This window comes from Vitis vinifera, chromosome 10, assembly GCF_030704535.1.
Source record: "Vitis vinifera cultivar Pinot Noir 40024 chromosome 10, ASM3070453v1".
NCBI lineage: Eukaryota > Viridiplantae > Streptophyta > Magnoliopsida > Vitales > Vitaceae > Vitis > Vitis vinifera.
Window position 1 is genome coordinate 13646444 of NC_081814.1, and position 6854 is coordinate 13653297.

Here is a 6854-nt window from a genome sequence, read left to right on the forward strand (position 1 = left end):
AAATATTACCCAAGACTAACATTTAGATTTCAAGAAACGCATGAATTAAAATAAAAATAACCAATCAAATATTAAAGCCAACAAACTTAGCATATGGAGATAATAATATGGAATCAATTAAGGTAAATTAGCATTTTAACAAAATATGATGAATCAAAGACCAAAGTTCAACAATCTTGAAGGTATGAAAACAATGACATACAATTAATTGGATTGATTATCTAAAATTCCTAAAGCTCATACTAAATGTCAATAGATCAAAGCCAAAATTACCATACTTAAAACATGAAAATAATTACACGTGATTGACTTAATCAATTAAAAAAAATTATAATCAACTGCAAAATTGGATATAAATGGATTAAATACAAAGTTAATGAAATAAAAAACACACAAACACATTCAATACTAAAAATAATTAATACTAGATTAAATTAAGAACATCATCATCATCTAATAAGATTGGCTAAACTATCAAATTGAAATAAAAAATATTTATAAACTAAAGCAAATAAATAAATTAACAAAATAAAATTAAACTAAGGTCGAAATTTAAAATATAGAATTTGTCTAAGAGGGTTAATCAAACAATTGAATTAAAATCATGAACGCATTTAGATTATAAAATAAATTAAAATCAAACTAAATTGAAATTAAATTCTACTTAATAAAATTATTGGAATATTAAAAACTCAAACTTTATTTGATACAATCATTTAAACTAAAGAATTAAGATCCACGAATGCCTTTAAGTTAAAAACGAATTAAAATTAAAGTAATTGGAATTAAAAACACAAACTTTATTTAGCGTGATTATTTAAACTAAAAAACGAATTAAAATCAAACTAATTAGGATCACTAACACATTCAAATTAAATCATAAACTAAAACTTAGTTAATCCGAAATTAAAAAAAATAAACCTTATCTCACAACTTATTTAAACTAGGGAATTGAAATCATTAACGCACTCAAATTAAATTATAAACTAAAACTAAATTAATCCGAAAAAAATAAACTTTATCTCTTAAATTTTTTAAACTAAGGAATTAAAATCACAAACATATTTAAACTAATAGCTAAATTAAAATTTAAACTAATTTGGGATTTTAAAAATATGAACTTTATCTATCAGGAATACTTAAACTAATGAATTAACATCTCAAACACATCTAAACATATAGGATAGATTAAAATTGAATTAAATTGAAATTAAAAATAAGAACTTTTCTAATATGAATAATTAAACTAACGAATTAAAATCACAAACATATGGGATAGATTAAAATTGAACTAAATTAAAATTAAAAATAAGAACTTTTCTAATATGAACAATTAAACTAAAGAACTAAAATCACAAACATATGAGATAAATTAAAATTGAACTAAATTGAAATTAAAAATAAGAACTTTTCTAATATGAACAATTAAACTAATGAATTAAAACAACAAACATTAAACATAAAAGGTAGATTAACAGTGAACTAAATCAAAATTAAAAATAGGACTTTTATAATAGAAACAATTAAATTAAAGAAAACTACAAACACATCTAAACATAAAAGATAAATTAAAACTAAATCGAATTGGAATTAAAAAAAAAAAGGGAACTTTATCTAATGGGATAAATTAAACTAAAGAATTAAAACCATGAACATATCCAAACTAAAAAAAGAAAAAAAATTAAAACTCAATCGAAATTAAAAAAAGAAATTTATTATATAGGATTAATTAAATCAAAGAACTAAAATCATTAAAACACTCAAGACTAAAAAGATGAATCAAAACAAAATCCAAATAAATTTGAAAGCGTACACTTACCTATAAACCGTTATTTGTGGAGATTTTGTGGGCTGCTCCTCTCTTTTTTATGGTTATGTGTCGGCTCCTCAAAGTTCTTCGCGCGTCCTCTCAAAAGAATTGCTCTTGTGTCCTGTTTGCCTGAAGTCCCTTGCTCTCCTCCAAAGTTCCGTGTGAAAATTCTTTCCGCCTATTCCCCTCCGAAAAAAAGTTCCTCCATGCTTGGATTCTCCCCTTTATTTATAAGGCAGCCCACTCCTTATGGAATATCTTATTTCCATTTTTTCCAACGTGCGTGTGGATATGGGAAGCCCATTATGTGTGGCTCACTTGGAGATTTCCCCAAGAATGTAGCCATATCTTGTTTGGTAAGTGATCAGATCCCCTTTAATCTTCTTTCCATATGCTCCCGGATGTGTCTCAACCGTGATCTGCCCACTTTCTATATGCAGCCCTGATTCCTTCCAAGTTTCCCTAGTTGGTCGTGATCTCCTCTCCTTGATGGCTCCAAGTCTCATGCAAAGTAAAAATAAAGTTGAAATAAGAAATCATGTAATTGGAAATAGAATAAAATAAAATAGAAAATCAAATCACATAGCCACAAAAATCTAAAATGTCAATTCATGGAATTAAAGAATAAATGAATAAGTGAGTAAATAAACAAATAAATTGATAAGGGTATAAAAATAAATATCAGACGTATGCAATTAGAAAAAATCAAGAAATTAAAGTAATGCAATGGATTATAATAATTTAAATGTCAAACTCAAACCCTCAAAAATAAAAAATAAAAATTCATTTCATGCAATAAATAGTCAAGCCAATACTTATCCTATCTCGGAAAAAGAAGTAACCAAAATCAAGAACACACCCAAGTGGGCTATGCCAAAAGAAGTGTCCAAGTGACCTATTCTAAAAGATTGTCTAAGTAACCTAGGGTGAATGTGTGCAAACTAGAAGGTGCCAAGTGCATCTAAATGGGCCTAAGGTGATGCCTAATGGGCCTAAGTCTAAATTAGGGCTGCCAAGAGTCACAACGGTTAGATAAATCCCTCAACCAAAATGTTCGAGGTGGCTCAAAAAAGGTAAGTAGTGTGAGTAGCTATGGGCCACCAAGGAACTACTGTAAAGTATCGAACAAGTATCTAATAGGACATGTGCTAGGAGAACAAAATTGGGGGTCTACGTGAGGTCATTAGTGGCTTTAACGTACAAGTGAGACCTTAAGATGGTTATATATTCCCTATGGGTTGAGTTACTATTGATTAAGATAAGTGACAATAGGTATTTTCAAGACATACACCATGATATCTCATAGGTTTGAGATAATGTGTCCTCTTAGGTTATCCTAAGGATTTGTAATCATGAAATCTATGGTCATAATAATTCCTTTGGTGGAATTTGACATAAGCTCTTATGAGCTAGAATGTCTCAGTTGATTACATAATAAGAGGATTTAAGACTCAAGGATAGTAGAGTGATCTTAAGAGGATGATGACTATACCTCACTAGATTACAAACACTAGTTCATGAAGAGCTTACATACAATGCTTACTAAGTCACAAACACGAAAGATTGATTAAATTGGATTTAATCAATTTTTTCTCTATCTAATATCATAGGGTACAAGAATATTCTAGTTAACTCTCTAAAATGCTGAGTTAACTTCAAAATTGGATTCTAAGGGAGCTAGTATTTCCTTAGGGTCCTAGTGGTCCTTATTTGAGCTCACACTCCTTGGTAACATATTATTTTCAATGATTTATGAGTTTTTATTCATATGTGTTTGGTAAATATGCAAGGTTGCACAAGAGTTTATGAATGATTTTTTTTTTTGGATTGGGCTACTTAAAATTAATTGGAGATTAATAGGACTAACTAACTAATTAAGACCAAGTGGATTAGATTAAGTGATCCAAGCTTAAGATGGGCTTAATTCACCTATAAGAAAGTTTATAAACCCCTCAGGCATTTAGGGTTGGATACTCTTAGCCATTGTCTTCTAAAGAGAGAGCCCCAACCTTCATCCTTGCTGAGAGTTAACTCCATCATTTAGCTTGAATAATTCATGGGTTTGTATGCGTTTATTTCATCTTTTATAATCAGCGTAGTGTTAGGAGAGGGTACTTGAGGAGTAATTTCTAGAAGAATATTTTGTGTTTTTCTTTTCAAGATTTGTCAAAGATGGGATTGATATGCCTTCCAGACCTAGATAAAGTTTACTACAATAAAGTTACGGTAATAAAGAGCCAATGACACACAACATGCATCAACCATGAATAACTTTGTAGACATATTTTAGTTATTGTCTTATGAGTTGAAATTACTTCAATAGAAAAATACAAGTTCAAAGGGAGAAAAAGTTTTACTAATTGAGCTAGGAAACAAGATTAGTTTAGTTTTTCCTAATTAACAAGCTTGACAAAAAGAAAGGTCCATAGCAGAATTAAAATTAATATAAAAGTCTTCTATGTCACAAATAAAACATTTTGCTTTTATTGTTATTTTGACACGAACTAGTGGCAGGAGTGTAGGTAGAACTAACAAGAAATTGACTTGAATCAAGAAAACATGAGGACGATTTACATCTTATTGATGACAAATATTGTAGTGCTAATGTCTTGCTACAGACCATCTTTAAGTCTCTCATGAAGTAAGATACTCGTATTCTTGTCCTTGACAAGACAAAAATAAGGATGAAACTCAACAATCACATTATTATCTTTGGTCAATTATGATATACTCAATAGGTTTTTGGTAGTGTGAGGAATGTGTAAAATGTTGTTGAGATGAAGAGGTTTAGATTGTGCATTTAAGTCAATAACCTATATGAGACATAAATAAGTTTTGACCATTACCTATTATTAATTTGCCTTTGCCTTTGTAGTCGTTCTTGAGAGACAAGACATTGAGATATGAAGTAACATGAATTGTAGGACCACTGCCCATGTACCAAGAAGGATCATTCACAGTTTTTGGACTAATGAAGTATGCTTGAGAATTTTGATTTGGGTTGTTAGCCTAACAAGTTGTATAATTGTTGTTCTGACTAATGTTTGTACCAGTGATGTTAAGATCAAATTTGTGATAACATTTGATTGCTATGTGACCTAGTTTGCTTGGTGGTAACATTTTTAATCTTGAAATTCATGCTTTTGTGTGTTTTGGTTGTAATTTCTTTGGAAATTACCTTTGTTTTAACTGATGTTGTAGGTGTAGTCTTCCTTTGTTGCATAATTTGCAGAAATTGTCATATCGATGGAAATAACAGTATTTAACTACTCTAAACATAGTTCTTGGCTCTAGAGGAGGAATTTCACTTCTTAGAAGGAGGTGTTGTCACTCCTTAAGTTGATCTTCACTACTACATAATCATATTCTAATCCAAGACCTTCAAGAACATAGAGAGCCAAATTATCATCTAAAATAATTTTTCCAAAAGCTGAGAAAGTATCAAATATGTTTTACATCTTAAGAACATAGTCATTGATGTTAAGGAAACCTTTTCTTGCAAGATTGCAACATATAATAGAGTTGCATGGTTCTTACTTTGGATTTTAAGATGAAAAGCCTTTCTAGGATAGACCAAATATCAATAGAGTTGATGCAACAAAAACATGTCTAACATTGATTCAGAGATGGATGACAGTAACCAACTCATGAGAAATTGATAAAGACACAATCCAATTTTCATATATTCAAGGTTTGGAATTACCTGAATTGAATCTTCAATCTTAACTTCGATGGATCATAGTGGACAAATTTTGGTTCTAATGAGAAAACCATCAAGTTTGTGGGCTCTTACTACTGGAAGAATTTGAGATCTCTAAAAGCCATAGTTGTTCCTATCAAGCTTGATTGAAATAGGATTTAGGTTAGAAGAGAAAGGAATTGTAGTTGATACGAGTGCAATATCGTACTAGTTTCAATGGTTGATTGAGGATTCACAAAAGGAGAAGTTTTAATGGATGAGATTGAAGTAGGGACGGGATTGAGTTGATCGATTGCCATTTATGTTAGTCAAGAAAGCACTGATACCAAGTTATGATACGGAAATAGGATATAAAATTTAAAGGAAATAACTATGAAAGACTCTCATATTGTAAATGATAACTTTGAACTTTATTTCATATATAATACTAATTTAGATAGATAACAATCTTTAATAAAAAAAACTAAACAGTATAATAAACTTAGTTACTATACTTAACACGTATGCATAGTTGGATTTGACTCATTTCAAAATCTTGACATGTGAGAATTAAACAATTAGGGAATTGATATTCAAATACATCTTTCTTTTTCCAAATATGTTTTATGTTTCAAAAGAATTTAATATAAATTGATAACAATTGATTGTTGAAAAAATGGAGTAAAAAGGGTGTTTGCTTTACTCAATCAAAGATATGACATGATCAATATTTATAATTGAATTCCAGCAATTTTGAGAAATCTTACAATTTTAATCTTTTATTTTTTTATATGTGAGAATTAAAATCTCATATTGGAAAAAAAAGAATGAAGATTAGCTTTTGAGATAATATTTATAGTTGATTTGTCAAGGAAACAACTTTTCCTAAAAATAAAATCACAAGGGCAATGCAAACTACGGTTATATTTTTATAAACAAAAAGTTTCCATCTCATCAAATTAACATATATAGTAATCAACAAATTTGAACTCAAATTGATTTTTTAATCAAATATTTGAGATAACTTAGATTTCTTGTGAATACTTCAACTTAGGAATTTGAAAATATGAGAAATAATTCTTTCATAAAGTATATTAAAGAATTTAGGATTGGTGATACTAAAAATATGGAATAAATTAATATAATTTGATTAAGAAAAAAAATCACTTATTCAAACAGGCTCATACTTGAAGTGAAACTCCAAACTATTTTGACAGAATCCATCTCAATTATGTGACAACTCTGCTTCCAACCTAATTAGAGTATTGAAGATTAATATTATCGAGTAAAGCCTGCTATATATATGGGCTTCATCCTCAAATTAAAAGTGCTCAAGTTGAAAGAATGTTGGGAAAATTATGAGTT